This window comes from Lygodium microphyllum, chromosome 13 (genome assembly GCF_053477565.2).
Source record: "Lygodium microphyllum isolate KBCC chromosome 13, Lygodium_microphyllum_v1.1.10, whole genome shotgun sequence".
NCBI classification, from domain to species: domain Eukaryota; kingdom Viridiplantae; phylum Streptophyta; class Polypodiopsida; order Schizaeales; family Lygodiaceae; genus Lygodium; species Lygodium microphyllum.
In genome coordinates this window covers 74,708,263-74,722,736 of record NC_141147.1, presented here as the reverse complement: position 1 = coordinate 74,722,736, position 14,474 = coordinate 74,708,263, and the positions used below count along the sequence as shown (strand labels likewise).

Here is a 14,474-nt window from a genome sequence, read left to right as displayed (position 1 = left end):
TAGGATTCAACAATTTGCACACACTCACAGTGAGCAAGTAACAGCAAGAGAAGAGATGCTGGAATGTCACATCCACTATGTGAGAATGATAATGAAAGTACAACACCTAAGGTACCAAGTACCACACCCAACAACGGGTGTTCACACGGGAAAAAACCCTTCTCTAGCTAGAAGGTAAAAGGTGCTTGTGGATAAGGGAGTGTTCACACTGGAACCTTGGAGGAACACAATAAGTGTAACACTAGTAAACAGAACCAAATACTCAAGCGACCACGTCATTTATGCCCAGCCCACAAATACACACTCAAACTCACACAAGAACTGACTAAATCTGCTTACATGGTAAAGACAACAATGGACAAGAAACATAGGGGTGAGGGGTAGTGACATTAGTCAGTTTAGCACAGGCTTTACCAAATGTAGATTATAGTTCTAGGTGATGGGTGTGGATTCCTCTTAAGCAAGACTTTTTTTGGACTTACAGCTTTAGGTGAAGACTAATGGGTCATGGGTCTCAAGATTTTAAGAGACAAGGTGCTTACTTTTTAGTGTCCAATTCAGACATCTTATGATTTTACTTTCAGTGCATACAATAGTCATTTCCGATTCAATTTTCTTTCCAGTTTAATGCAATCCTTTTTTATTCAATGCAATCAAGGCAGCCAATCAAGAATATCCATTTATAACTCAAATCAAAGATTGCCGTTCAATGCATGGTTCACATCAATCAAACAATTGGTCTTCAATTTAGGACACTACTTTCAGAAGTATTTCAATGTTATTCCAATGAATCATGTCTATTCCTTGTGCAACAACAACTTCTATGTGCCAATGACAATAGCTATACACCATCAAAGAATTAATCAAGAAGGCAAGCCCCAAGTTATTCAGGCAGTGTTGCAGGTTAGCTTAGGAATGACGTGGTGGCGATGCCCTACTTTCTACTTTGTAGTCCTGGAGATCACAGCAAGTGGCAGTAATGGAGATGCAAGATCAGCTCACTCAAAATTATTCCTTCCACAGCAGTGAAGAAAACAAGCAACTAGATCATTATATGCAATTGCGGTACTATACAATCATGCGATGCTTCATACAACTACAACTCTCAGATGTGTGGTTGGGCAGTCTGGAGGTCAAGCATGTACACAATACCAGTCATGAATAGTGGTGGAGATCTAAGCATGTAACAATGATGGAGATCTAGCATGTAGCAATCATGGAGAGGGTGAGTTAGCAATCATAGAGATGATGTCACACCAGCAATCGTGTAAATATTGGGTCTAGCACTCATGGATATGTTGGATGTTGTCAGTCTTAGAGATAATAAGATTTGGTAGTCTTGGAGATCACAACATAAGCATGCACTCTTGGAGATGTTGAGAATTCAAAAATTCAGCCCATCCTCTAACCTCAATGCATGTAACCAGTGTTATAGAACGGTCTCGAGCAGTCTTGTGGATTGGGCTGTCTTTGACATGGAAGGTGAGATGAAGATGGTGAGAAGAGGATTGTGCTCATGATGAAGAAGTCCAGTAGAGAAGACAATTCTATTCTTAGAGCATTCATGCAACCCAACAATATGGCATCCATGACCAAATAAATTCAAGAGGAGATTCCAAAGCTTGCCTCAGCATTATGTGCAGTGTGGTGGTGATAGATTTGTTATGCGGAAGCCAATATTGGTCCATGTTCCTCTCCTCTCTGATCTGTGGCTATGGAGTCCAATTCTTCTGTTGATTCTTTCTCCTCCTCTACTTGCGATCACTCTCCTCCTCTTTGCTCTCTCTCAATATCCACAATTTGCAAAAATGACAATAACTTTATCATGTGCCCTTCCAATTGTCATAGAGATGGTATTCTAGAGCACTTGTGTAGAAGGTCAAGTGTGAGCAATCATGAACAAAATTAAAAATGAGCAATCATGAAGATGGCACGATCATGGAGACGTAGTTTTGGAGGTGCAATCATGGAGATTTTCACTTCTACTAGTCATGGACAATAAGAGAGCATTAGTCTTAGAGATAATTAGCTACAAGCAACTATAGCAATGAGCACAAGATGCCTTCATGCCCTCTTGGAGATCTAGTCGTGACAAAAAGCAAGTTGTGATTTTCACAATCTTGGAAATGCCAAAGCGTGTAGTCTTGGAGATGCTAGAGTATGCACTCTTGAAGGTGATCGATCTTGAGATTCCAAAGCATATAGTTATGGAGATGTCAGTGTATGCCTAAAAAGCAAGTTTATATGCAGTCCAGCCTTGTAAATGAGCAGTCATGGAGAACAAGAATTGTGCACCCGTGGAGATGATGAGTTAATTACATTCCTAAAGATGATGCACTTATCCTTGGAGATAATGTGAGAGTATGCTTGCTAGCACCCCCTCTCATATCCTAGATGTGGCCAAAGATCAAAGAAGATACAAATCCGCAGGTGGCAAGAAGAGTGCTAATGTCGATGAAGTCCATCGATGAAGCAAGACCCCGTATCCAAATGCAAGCCCAATCCAATAGAAGACCACTATAGGCCAAGGGAAATGAAGAGGCCTCAAATAGATCACTCTTGAAAACTCTTGGGACTACATTGAAGAAGATAATCCTGAGGCTGTAGAGTTGCCTAGAGGAAAATGCCATGCCTGAGCAAGCCAAGGTGTTTAAGGAATGAAACCATGGTGCTTGAAAAGTTATGTATTGTCTTTCCATCAATGTTTTGAACAACATGATTGGGTACATACATGATGCAACCAGTCTTGCAAAAGCATGGAATAATCTGGTCAACCTATTTGGTACAAATATCAAAGCTGGAAAGCTACAATTGAAATCTGAGTTAAACAATGTCTACCAATGATTATGTATTGAAGATAGAGAAAAGAGTGGCCTTTGGCATTCAATTGATTCCATAAAGATGTTGAGTCCAAGGTCATACCAAAATGGGAACCCATGGCAGGTCAAGGTGAGAAAAGAGTGGGCTCTAGCGTTCAATTGATCCCATAAAGCTGCTGAGTCCAAGGTCCCACCAACATGGGGATACACGGTAGGTCAGGGTATAGGGATCGCAACAAGATTCCAAAGGTTGTAGGTGTTGAGGATGAAGTCGACTGTGCACAACCATAGAGGGCAGTTCATCACATCCAGCTTCTCAAATACGGGTAGAGAGGGTAAGACAAACACCCACACAGGGGGTGCCAATGCTACCAATCAGGAACTGGAAGCCCCTGAAGAATGTTAAGGGAGAGAATGATATGATGGTGGTCGATCTTCACAATCCCAATCCATACAATGCCCCAAGCCATATACATTAGTCATAAATGTTCTTCAAAATACATTCAAGAAAACACAAGAAAAGGTGCTGCAATTGGGATGTTCTTTGCCTATGTGCGGTCCGTCAATCTACTGATCAGAAAAGGCTAATGTACAGTTAATGGAGACGGGGAGTATCCGAGGTAGGAGAAGCAACACAATGCCCAGAAAGCAGTCTGAACTGCAAATGCAAGCTCCTAAGGGGCTTAAACTGAAGACAGCCTGAATCTGGCTGGAAATTGATCAGGAGCCTGAGAAGATGATGACCTGCAAAAAGAACACAGTATGCCTCCCTCAAAATGATAACATCAGCACTGGAAAAGTGCCACTTAGCAGGGATTAATAGTCACTTGACTGTAACAGAAGGGCAAACCAAGTAAATGCAGCAAAATAGAGGTATATCTGTCTATATTTCAGTTCATTCAGCTTATAAGATGCCACCCAGGTCAGTAAGATGCTGCCCGGTCTGTATGATAGTGCCCAGGTCTGTATACCTGCTGCCCAGGTCAGCAAGAGGGTCCCTGTAATGAAACAAAGCACTTGGAGTGTGCTCTGCACAAAATGCAGGTAGGACAGAGGTTGTCCAAGCGAAGAATAGGAACCGCCTAGCGTAGATGAAGGCCTACTGACCCAAAACGCAGCAGCCTGAGGGCAGATCTGCATAAAAGGCAACCTGCTAGCTGGAATGGTAGAAGATTGGTCACCCTGCTCAAGTGAGCAATTAACACAGGAATTCCCCACCTGTAGATCATCCTTCCAGGCTGGAATGGTAGATAGACTGCTCTTCGAAAACTGTGACTGCCACACATGGCTTTGATACAATGTGAGAGTTTGCAGTGGAAAGGAAAGTGAACATGGAGAGGACACTAAAAGAGAACACCAGTCTACATATCAATGTGGGCACTAGACAATAGCAGGGAGATGAGAAAATGAGGAGGGCTGGCTGATCACAAAGGATCAATGATAGATAATGAGAGTGAGAGGGCATGCCACCTATAAATAGGAAAATTGGGGTAACAACTAGTAATAAAATGGTTAGGCCCATAATGTGGGCGCCCAAGACAAACAAAAAGAAATGCACTAATGTGCCCTCCATCTAAAGTGCCTAAACCACATAAACCGATAGACAAAGACAATGCCACAACTCCTAATGTCCTCATGGCTCACAAGTAGGAGATGATGATACAAGATACATGTTTGCTAATAGATAATGCATGCAATCTTCCAGATCTCTCAAATATACAATCATGGAGATGATTATTATGTTGCGCACACACATGAAGTCATGGAGAACTTGCTTCCAATCTTGGAGATGCACAATCCTGGAGCTCCAACCATTCAAGACCACCATGAGAGGCTAAAGCATCTGCCCTCAAGCAGACATGTCGATAGAAACTCTCAATGCATGCAAGATTAAAATGTCAAACTAATGCCCACATGAGATTGAAGATGAGATTTTTCATGTATGATTTTTTTTTTCTTTTTTTGCAAAGTGAATGAATCTATTCTACTGTACTCTCTACTCTATGCTAACCGTTACCCCAAACCCGTTGCCTTCACATTTAAACTCCTACCTAGCCGTATGTGCTGTGAAGTGTGCAAATTGTGCAAGTGGAAGAGGCTATTTACTCTCTACTCTATGCTATCCATTACCCCAAACTGGTTGCCTTCCCATTTGGCCTCCTATCTTGTCATATGTGCTTCAGAGTGTACAAATCATGCAAGAGGGAGAGGCACCTCAATGCCGCCTATTTTACCACATGCTGAGAATATGAACTTCAAGAGAGTTGATTTTGTTTGTCCCAACAATGGAACCATAACATTGGGTCTATGCTCAATAATGGGATGTTGAGAGAGTTCTTATTATTTCAAGAGATCAGCCCCGCTCAATGACTCAAGCTACCTCTCACGTAGCTAGCTTGTACTCTTATCACTGAGCTACTATGCCTCATCCACTCCATCACCGTTAAATGAAAGAAGGCAAGCAACTCACAAGTTGTAGTAGACAGACAACACTTACTATCTATCATTATAACCTAAATATAGAAGATGCTCTTGATGGCCTTACGATTCCAGTGATACACTTATCAAACCGCCACCATTTCTCTTCAATCCCAAAGCCGCTGCTCCAAGCCAAGTTCATAGAGAAGAAGAAGAAGAAGAAGATGGAGCTTCTCCAACTGGTCCCTTAGACTCCCTCACATACTCTCTCTCATAGCCTCTCACCCTCTCAAGATATGGAAGCAAGCAGGGAAGAAAAGAAAGCACCCTTTGCTACCCATGTGCCACGTGGTACTCTCCAGGAAGACATAAAAGTTATTTGCTGCCAGTTGTCACATTTTCCTGCATTTCGTGCCTTTCTGTGGCAGGGTGGCATATTTACCAGCCGGTCAGCCTGTCTTAGGCAGCAGGTCAGACACAGCACTTTTTGTCGTGCAATCAGCAGTATTTATGACATCAGGGAAACTTTCTCTTGCAGATAGGCCTATTTTCAGGCAGGCTCACTTTTTTATGGCTGGTGGCTGATTCACAGCAGTTCCAACCTGCACACTTCGGCCAGATCACAGCACTTCTCCCTATTTATAGGGCCGCCCTCTTTTGTGTTTTTTCATCACATGCCATCATTATTCACTCTTGTTGGTTGTAATGTCTCTCTATCTGCTGATTGCACCTTTCTCTTTCCAGCCATCTGCATTTGCAGTCCTCTCCCCTTGCTCAGTCAAATCTTCTCACTTATGTCTCCTCCATCCCGTTCCCTCACTTGTCCTCCCTTCTGCTGGCACTTATGCCAGGGCCCATACATCATCTCCAGCATTGTATGCAGTCCTGATTCCATTATCAGTATTCAGGTTTTGTGCTCTTTACGTTCATTCTCTCTCACTCTCACACAATGCATTGTTGGTTCCACATGCACAATCACAGGGAGACACCTATCTATCAATACACATGTATTTAAGAGCAACTAATGCACAGAAACTGTTGGGTTTCACTCACGCCTACGCTCACAGAGGAGTGTCAATGATCAGTAGGACACTGGGGCACTTTTTAGTCTCCGTTCGAGAGGTTTTTTCCCCCAGACTTATTCTCCTTTTTGTATGTGCCTATGTTACACATTTATGGGCACTTACCATGTTGCACACACTTTCAGGTGTGAACACCCCTTACAACCCTAAGGTTTAAGGGTTGTACTTTGTATTTCATTACACACTCTTTTCAGTCAGCATTGGGTGTCGTGCTTCACTCTCCACACTATCTACTGCACTCTCAGCTGAGCTTCGATCCTCTCAGCTTCTCACATTGGGTATTAGAGCTGAGTTTAGCTCTCCTCCGGGAGTTCTTGCCAGGTCTACAACTCCTGCTCAGCATCTACACTAGGTACAAGGGCGCCAGTGCCAATGCTGCCCACCTCCAGCTCACGTGCTGCCAGCTCCCACCCTGAACAAGCACCTCTCTCTGTAGTCAGCCCCCTACCACCGTTGCCCTGCTGTGCGCTGCCCTGTGGTGCTCCTCTTGGTGCCTGCCCCCCAGCACCCGCAGTGCTGCCTGACTGTGCCGCCTTCCGCCCCCCAGCACCCGAAGTGCTGCCCCCCAGCACCCGAAGCACTGCCTGCCTCTACTGCCTGCCGCCCCACCCCCCCAAGGCCCACTGGTGCCGCCTGCCTGCGCGGCCTGCCGTCTGGACTCTGCCGCCCTGGCCCTATCTGCACTGCCCTTCACCTGGCTTCAGCCGCTCACCACGCCTGCTGCACACGACTACAGCTTGTGTCGCCACGCCTGCAGCTGCGCCTGTAGTGGCCAGCCATCTTGACCAGTGCTGCCTCCAGCTTGAAAAGCACCACCTGCCACCACCAGTACAGCTGTGACAGCTCCCAACAGTCAAATTCAAGGTAAATTGACTTTTTTTTATCAATTTTTTATTTCAAATCTTATTCACAAGAAAAGGATTGTGCCTGGGCAGCATTTCTCTGCATTTGCAAGTGTCTGGGACACATTTCACACAGAGATTTTGTGAAATTTTGGGGCTTTTATTGTCAGTTCAGATATGCTAAGCATTAAATGCACCATGGACTGTGTGCATTAAAGACGGTTTTGAAAGAGTGAACTTTAGTTTGCAAATTGAGGCAACCTATTTGCTGTAATTTCTGGAAATTTTGAGATTTCCAAGTTGGTCCAACTTGGGCATTGCTCCTTTCTTGCTCTTTTTGGCCTTGATTATCATGGCAAATCAAGGACGTGATGTATTTACCTATGTATCCAAGGAGGACAGGTTGGATGGTAACAACTATTCACTTTGGTCTTTCATGATAAAGAATGTGCTGATTGCAAAGAATTTTTGGGACTATGTAAGTGGAGAAGAAGTTAGGCCTGCAGTTGTGGCTCCTGCTACTCCTCACTTCCCCAAAGATCAACAACTCAAAAGGCATGCGATATATGGGATGCCCAAGCTTTCTCCCTCATTGCATTGGCAGTTCAACGGTCTATCATCCCTCACATTCGGTCTGGATGAGACTCAAATCTCTTTCTTAAAGAGAGAGCTTGAGACACTGAAGATGGATGAGGGTAATTCTATGCAAGATCACTTGAACAAAACTCACGACTTGCGTGAGCAACTTATGAATGTCGATGAGTATTACTCAAATGCACATCTGATATCTACTACACTGAACTCATTACCACCCTCGTACTTGGCCTTTCATACGGCCTTAAACCTCACCATGAGGATTGCCCCACAGCCGATTACTTTTCTTCAATTGGTCAGCCTGCTCTTAGAGGAAGAAAAGACAAGAAGAAATAGTGGTGTGGATGTCATAGCCTCTGAGTAGGCTTTTATGGCACGACATAAGGGCAAGGGCAGCAAAGCAAAGAATACTCCGTAAAGCTCTAAAAATTCAAGCACTTCACACGGTAATAAAAAGCAAGGGGACACGCAAGCCAAGAAGGGGAAATGTCATTATTGCAAGAAGCCAGGCCACTACATCACTGAGTGTAGAAAGCGCATAGCCAAGGAGAAGAAAAAGGAGTTGGAGATGTCTGTTTCGGATGCTCCTTCAACTGCTACTGAGTCAACGTCCTTTGTTGCAAACACGAACTATTGCTTTTATACATGGAGTTATGACTCTTCTTGGGCTGATAGAGCATTTAGCTCTACTGAGGATGCATGCACTTGGTTTTTTGATAGTGGTGCTTCTAGGCACATCACATCTCGCAGAGATTTATTTGCTTCTGTTGCTACAGCTCCACTTGGCAAGTCTGTACAGTGTGCCAACAATGCATCATACCCTATTAGAGGTATTGGGAAGATTGTGCTCATAGCCATTGATGGCTCTATTCTCCGCCTACAGGACGCTTTGTTTGTGCCAAGTATAAAGAAGAATTTGCTATTTATTTCTTCTTTGGCACGATGTGGATTGTAGGTCACCTTTGATCATAACAAATGCATGGTGCAGATAAGGAACACATGACTTTGGTCCTGACTGGCACTCTATGTCATGGGTTGTATGAGTTGAATGCTCTTTCAGTTGATCACTCAGCATATTTAGCGTCCACTATTACTCTTGCTATGTTACAGGCAGAGTTATGGCATGCTCGCATGGAACATGTGAACTATGGTAGCTTGATGCTTTTACAGTGTATGCAAATGCTAGATGGATTACCTCTTTTGGAGAGACCTCCAAAGCACTTATGGAAGGAATGTATTTTGGGAAAAATGCATCCGTTTTCCTTTCCCCGTGATGTTGCTTTTAAAGCCACTGTCGGGTTACAATCACTGCACTTAGATGTATGTGGACCTATGCAGACAAAGTCATTGGGTGGATGTTACTATTTTGTGACTTTTATTGATGACTTTACTCGCTTCTGCTGGGTCTATTCTTTAGTAAAAGATGCATTTTTGGCTTTTGTAGCACTTGTTGAGAACCAATCTAGCTTGAAAGTAAAGTCTCTCCGTCGGACCGAGGGGGGGAATATATGTCCTCTATGTTGAATTCTTTTTTGAAGCAGAAGGGCATTGTTCATCAGTTCACTACTGCTTATACTCCACAGCAGAATGGGTTTGCAGAAACGAAGAATCGGTCACTCATGGAGATGGCCATATGTATGCTGAAAGCAAATAGCTTGCAACAATTTTTGGATGGAAGCCCTTATGTGTGCTTGCCATGTTTTGAACAAATGCCCCACCAAAGCATTAAAGAATGTCATACCTTTTGAGGCTTGGAACTGCCGAAAACCTTTTGTTGGGCACTTTCGTGCCTTTGCGTGTCTTGCATATACTCACATTCCCCAAGTACTAAGAAAAAGTTAGATAACAAGACTGTCAAATTCATTTTTGTGGATATAGCAGTGAGAGCAAAGGATACAGACTATATGATCCTGTCTCTAAAAGGTTATTTGTTAGTAGGAATGTACTTTTTGATGAAAAATCAGAATTATCCATTGCTGGTTTTGACACATATCAGGCTGCCCATGATGTATTTGAAGGGTTGCTGCCCATTTCATTTGGTGATTCTACTGGAGTTTCAGCAAGTGAACTTAATGTTCAACCAGCTGCTCCATTGCAAAATGCAGAAAATCAAACTTGGCTGATCTGAATATTCAGCAAAGTGCTGAATCTGAAATTCAGAAAGAGCTTATGCACAGTTAGGAGGCAAGACAAATGCCTAGATTGTATTTACCGACTATGAAAGATAGTCATTTGGATGCTCCCATGGCTGGTCGTACTAAAAGGCAAGCTTGTATACATGATACTGCACATACCATGGAGTTTATTATGGTAGCAAGTACAATTGATGATGAGGATCCTTAATGTTTTGAGAATGCACAACATAGTGTGCATTGGAAGGCAACAATGTAAGCCGAATTTAATTCTATCATTAAGAACCAAACATGGGACTTAGTGTCTTTGCCTTTTGGAAAGAAACCCATTGGAACAAAATGGGTCTACAAGCTGAAAACGGAATGCAGATGGATCCATTGACAAATATAAGGCAAGGCTTGTAGCTAAGGGCTATGCACAGAAGAAAGGCATTGACTATGAGGAGACATTTGCTCCTACCTCCCAAATGACTACCATCACGTCTACCGTTGCTTTGGTTGCCCATTATGGATGGACTATACGTCAGTTAGAAATTAAAACTGCATTTTTACATGGGGAACTTCATGAAGAAGTATATGTACAACAGCCCATTGGTTTTGCAATTGAGGGATCCGAACACTTGGTTTGCAAGCTGAAAAAGGCTTTATATGGCTTGAAACAAGCTTGGTATGCAAAAATTGATGTCTTTTTACTCAGCCAAGGGTTTATAAATAGCTCATCAGAGTCTACCCTTTACGTATGTAAAGAGGGGGGATCCATGCTGATCATTTGTCTATATGTTGATGACCTATTGCTTACACGGACACATACTGATCAGATTTCAGCATTTAAACAAAATTTGCAGCAAACTTTTGAGATGTCAAACTTGGGGTCTTTGCATTATTACTTGGGCATTCAATTCATACACAATGCTAGAGGCATCGGTTTATCACAGTCAAGATACATTGGTAAACTCCTTGAGAAGTTTGGCTTATAGGATTGCAAGCCAGTCTATACACCAATGGAACCTGGACTGAAGCTGTCATTGCATGATGACAGTGATTTGTTTGATATACACACATATGCTCCAGCAGTTGGATGCCTTATCTACCTATGCAACACTAGGCCGAACATATAGTTTGCAGTTTCAGCCCTGAGCAGATATATGCATCAGCCACGTATGTCACATTGACAAGCTGTGAAGCGTGTCTTCCATTACTTGCAGGGTACTAGATCTCTTGGATTGCTTTATGCCAAGAGAGAACCACTGCACTTACATGCTTACAGTGATTCTGATTGGATTGGTAATTATGATTCACGTCACTCCACTAGTGGCAATTGTTTCTTTCTTGGCTCATCTTGCATATATTGGCTTAGCAAGAAACAGTCCACTATTGCCACATCGTCATGTGAAGTTGAATACAAGGCAGCTTTCACTACTAGAGTTGAATGTGTATGGATTAGATGCTTGCTAGCCAATCTGGATGTATCCGTCACAGAGCCTACTCCTTTGTTCACTAACAGTCAGAGTGCCATTGCAGTGGCACGGAGCCCTATGTTTCATGCATGCACAAAACACATTGAGATACATTATCACTTTGTCAGAAGAGGCTACATGCAGGAGATATCAGCCTTGTCTATTGTCCCACCACCACTAATGTGGCAGACGTCTTCACGAAGGCTCTTCCTCGTGAAAAATTTGAAGCATTTCGCAATACTTTAAATTTGATCTCCTTTAGTGGCAGATAACCCTTATATTTTGATCACTCTTCACTCCAGGGGGGTTTGTTGGGTTTCACTCACGCCTACGCTCACAAAGGATTATGATCAATAGGACATAGGGGCACTTTTTACTCTTCATACGAGAGGTTTTTTCCCCAGACTTATTATCCTTTTTGTATGCATCTATGTTACACATTTACGGGCACTTATCATGTTGCACACAGTTTCGGGTGTGAACACCCCTTACAACCCTAAGGTTTAAGGGTTGTACTATGTACTTTCATTACACACTCTTTTCAATCAATTGCATTGGGTGTCGTGCTTCACTCTCCACACTGTCTACTGCACTCTCAGCTGACCTTCGATCCTCTCAACTTCTCACAAAAGCATAAAGACTTGTGTGCTTCAAGGGCTTGCCAAGCCCACATAAATTTAGCCATTTCATCTCTGCTCGCTCACTCTGGTAATAAATAGTATTGATTGTTTTTTGACCCTTGATAAACTCTTACTTCATCATAAATACTCTCAAAGGACATTGAGATCAACTATAAAGGTGACTCACACCCCACTGGCAAGAGCTCAAAAGTCTCTTTCTCCACACCTTGAGGAAGCATTCCCATCCTTCACATCAAGGACTAGTGCCCCACATAGGATCAACTATAAAGGTTTCTAGGTTTTGGAAAGCATTATTTATTATATACTAAATTACTATATATTGATAATATTAGAGGAAGAAATAGACCCATTAATTGAAGATTTTCATTCTACCTAGATCCTAGAGTCAAAAGTCTTAAGCCTAAAATAAAAACATCCATTTCGCCTACTTATTTAGAAATTGGCATTCATGATTCAAATCACAACATATAGGCTACAACATATGTATAACGCATAATGCAAAGAATAAATGAAAAGATATGTTCGTGAGTGGAATCCTTGTGGGCAGGCCTTTGTCACTCAAGTGGAGGTGCAAGGCAAAAAAGGAGGAATGTGTGGAACAGGTGGAGGAGGAGTGTGAAGGAGGAGAACAAAGAGGAAGAGATGAGGTGGAGGACCAGCAAAAAGAGATGGAGGAGGAGAAGTAGATGCAAGAGGAGAAGGTGATGGCTCACACAAGGAGAGTGGGGAAAAAGCTGACAAGGAAAACAACCCACATGTTCATTTGTTAATGAAACCCTAAAAAACCATTTTTGTTTCATGAAGGAAAAAAAATTGCAACCATATTTTGCAAAACGAAATGAAACATTTCATGTCTTTCATCAAAGCAAAGTGGGATTTTGGTTACTACGATTCTTTCATTTTCCTGAAAAAATACAATTAGCCACTCTTTTTCTAATAAAGGCTTCAAATTTTAGATCTAACACCTCAAAAATTGAACTTTCTTGTCCCAATTCCAAGAACAACCCTGGATTTTCTCTCCCCTCCCCCACTCCCAACTTGTTTCTCTTGCACAGAACTTGGTTCTCTCTTGCAAAGCAACATTTTCTATCTTGCACCACCAACAAACCACAGTTCTCATCCCTGTTTACCATCTATACTTGCTTCCTTAGCATTCCTCTCAATGCACTCCCATCAAGATTCTTCTATAAGTTTGCACTATAAGGACACCTTTTTGTATACAGCCTGAATGGGTTATGGATCGTCCACAATGGCCACAAAGCACAAAAGTTGTGTCATTCTTGAAGAAGAATACTTTATATGGAAAGCATCCACCATAAGATGCTAAAAGACTAGAATGAAGCTCAATAGCTTCAAAGAAGACATCACACCAATCCTGATTTACCAATAACCCCTTGAGAATATGATTGATGCACCGAGATCCATGGGAGATGGGAAAGCATGATCTATCCGTATAATGTCAACCTTTAAGCTACCAGCGTCCAATTGTGCAAGTATGTTTATGCATATGCATAGCAAAGGTATTAGTCTTGGCATGATGCTTTACAAAAAACTAAGCATGTGAAGTGCTAGAGAAAAAGCTTAGTTCTTGACTACCTCAAATTTCAACACATTTGGAATCACTCATTCTCTCACAAGCATTCTACGGGAAACTAGTATTGTGAACATAGACTGGCTTAATGCTGGTGCCTAAAAGGTTAAAGTGAACAAAATGATAACCGAACTGAATTTCCATTCATGTCAACCAGCTTGCTAAGTTCAGAAAAGTTACTACATATGCCTTTCAAGAAAGTGTACATCAAATAAGCTAAATACTAGCATTATAAATGATGTGATATAGGCTTCATAGTTGACTACAATTTCAACAGTAAGGTAGCAACTACACTCCTATTTTACTCCTCAACTTCACGAAAGTTCATGGCAACAGTTCTTGAAGGAAATGATGCTACAGGTGGGCTTCCACAGTAATGGGTTGGAGAGTGGCACTTTATACTCTTCAACAGAAAGCCAGGCACTTGTTAAAGGTGTCAAAGAGAGAGGTCCAGCTTGTAGAGCCTAGAAAGTTAGACAGGGGTGTCCTCTAGGTCCTTTGATATCTCTCTCCCTCTTTGTGGCAAGCCCATGAGTTCCTTGCTTGACAAACAAGCAAACAGGTATCAACAAGATTGAACTTCCATTGTTGATCGTGATGCTCAGATATAGAGCTCTCAGGGTGCTCATAGAAAGATGATTGAAACTGGGGGAGCAGTAGCCCAGGTCACTAACAGAGGACCAGATTGCAGATATGAGGAGGTGCAAGGAAGCATTTTTCTCTTATCAGATCACAGAACATAAGGCATTGGGCTTGCTATATGCCATGCACTTGGATAGAGATCATTCACTCTCAAAGACAGATGGAAGAGAACACATAGTATCATTACTAGAGGGTGAGAGGAGGGGAGAGGCCTAGGTCTCTAACAGAGGACTGGATAGCAGATATGAGGAGGTGC

At 42.5% G+C, this 14,474-nt stretch overlaps 1 protein-coding gene across 12 annotated transcripts in view; it reads right to left on the bottom strand.

The window, feature by feature from the left end:
• The window catches only part of LOC148026779 (uncharacterized), a 219,631-nt gene that overhangs the window by 107,877 nt on the left and 97,280 nt on the right, over nucleotides 1-14,474 (bottom strand). The gene's annotated exons all lie outside the window — the stretch shown is intronic.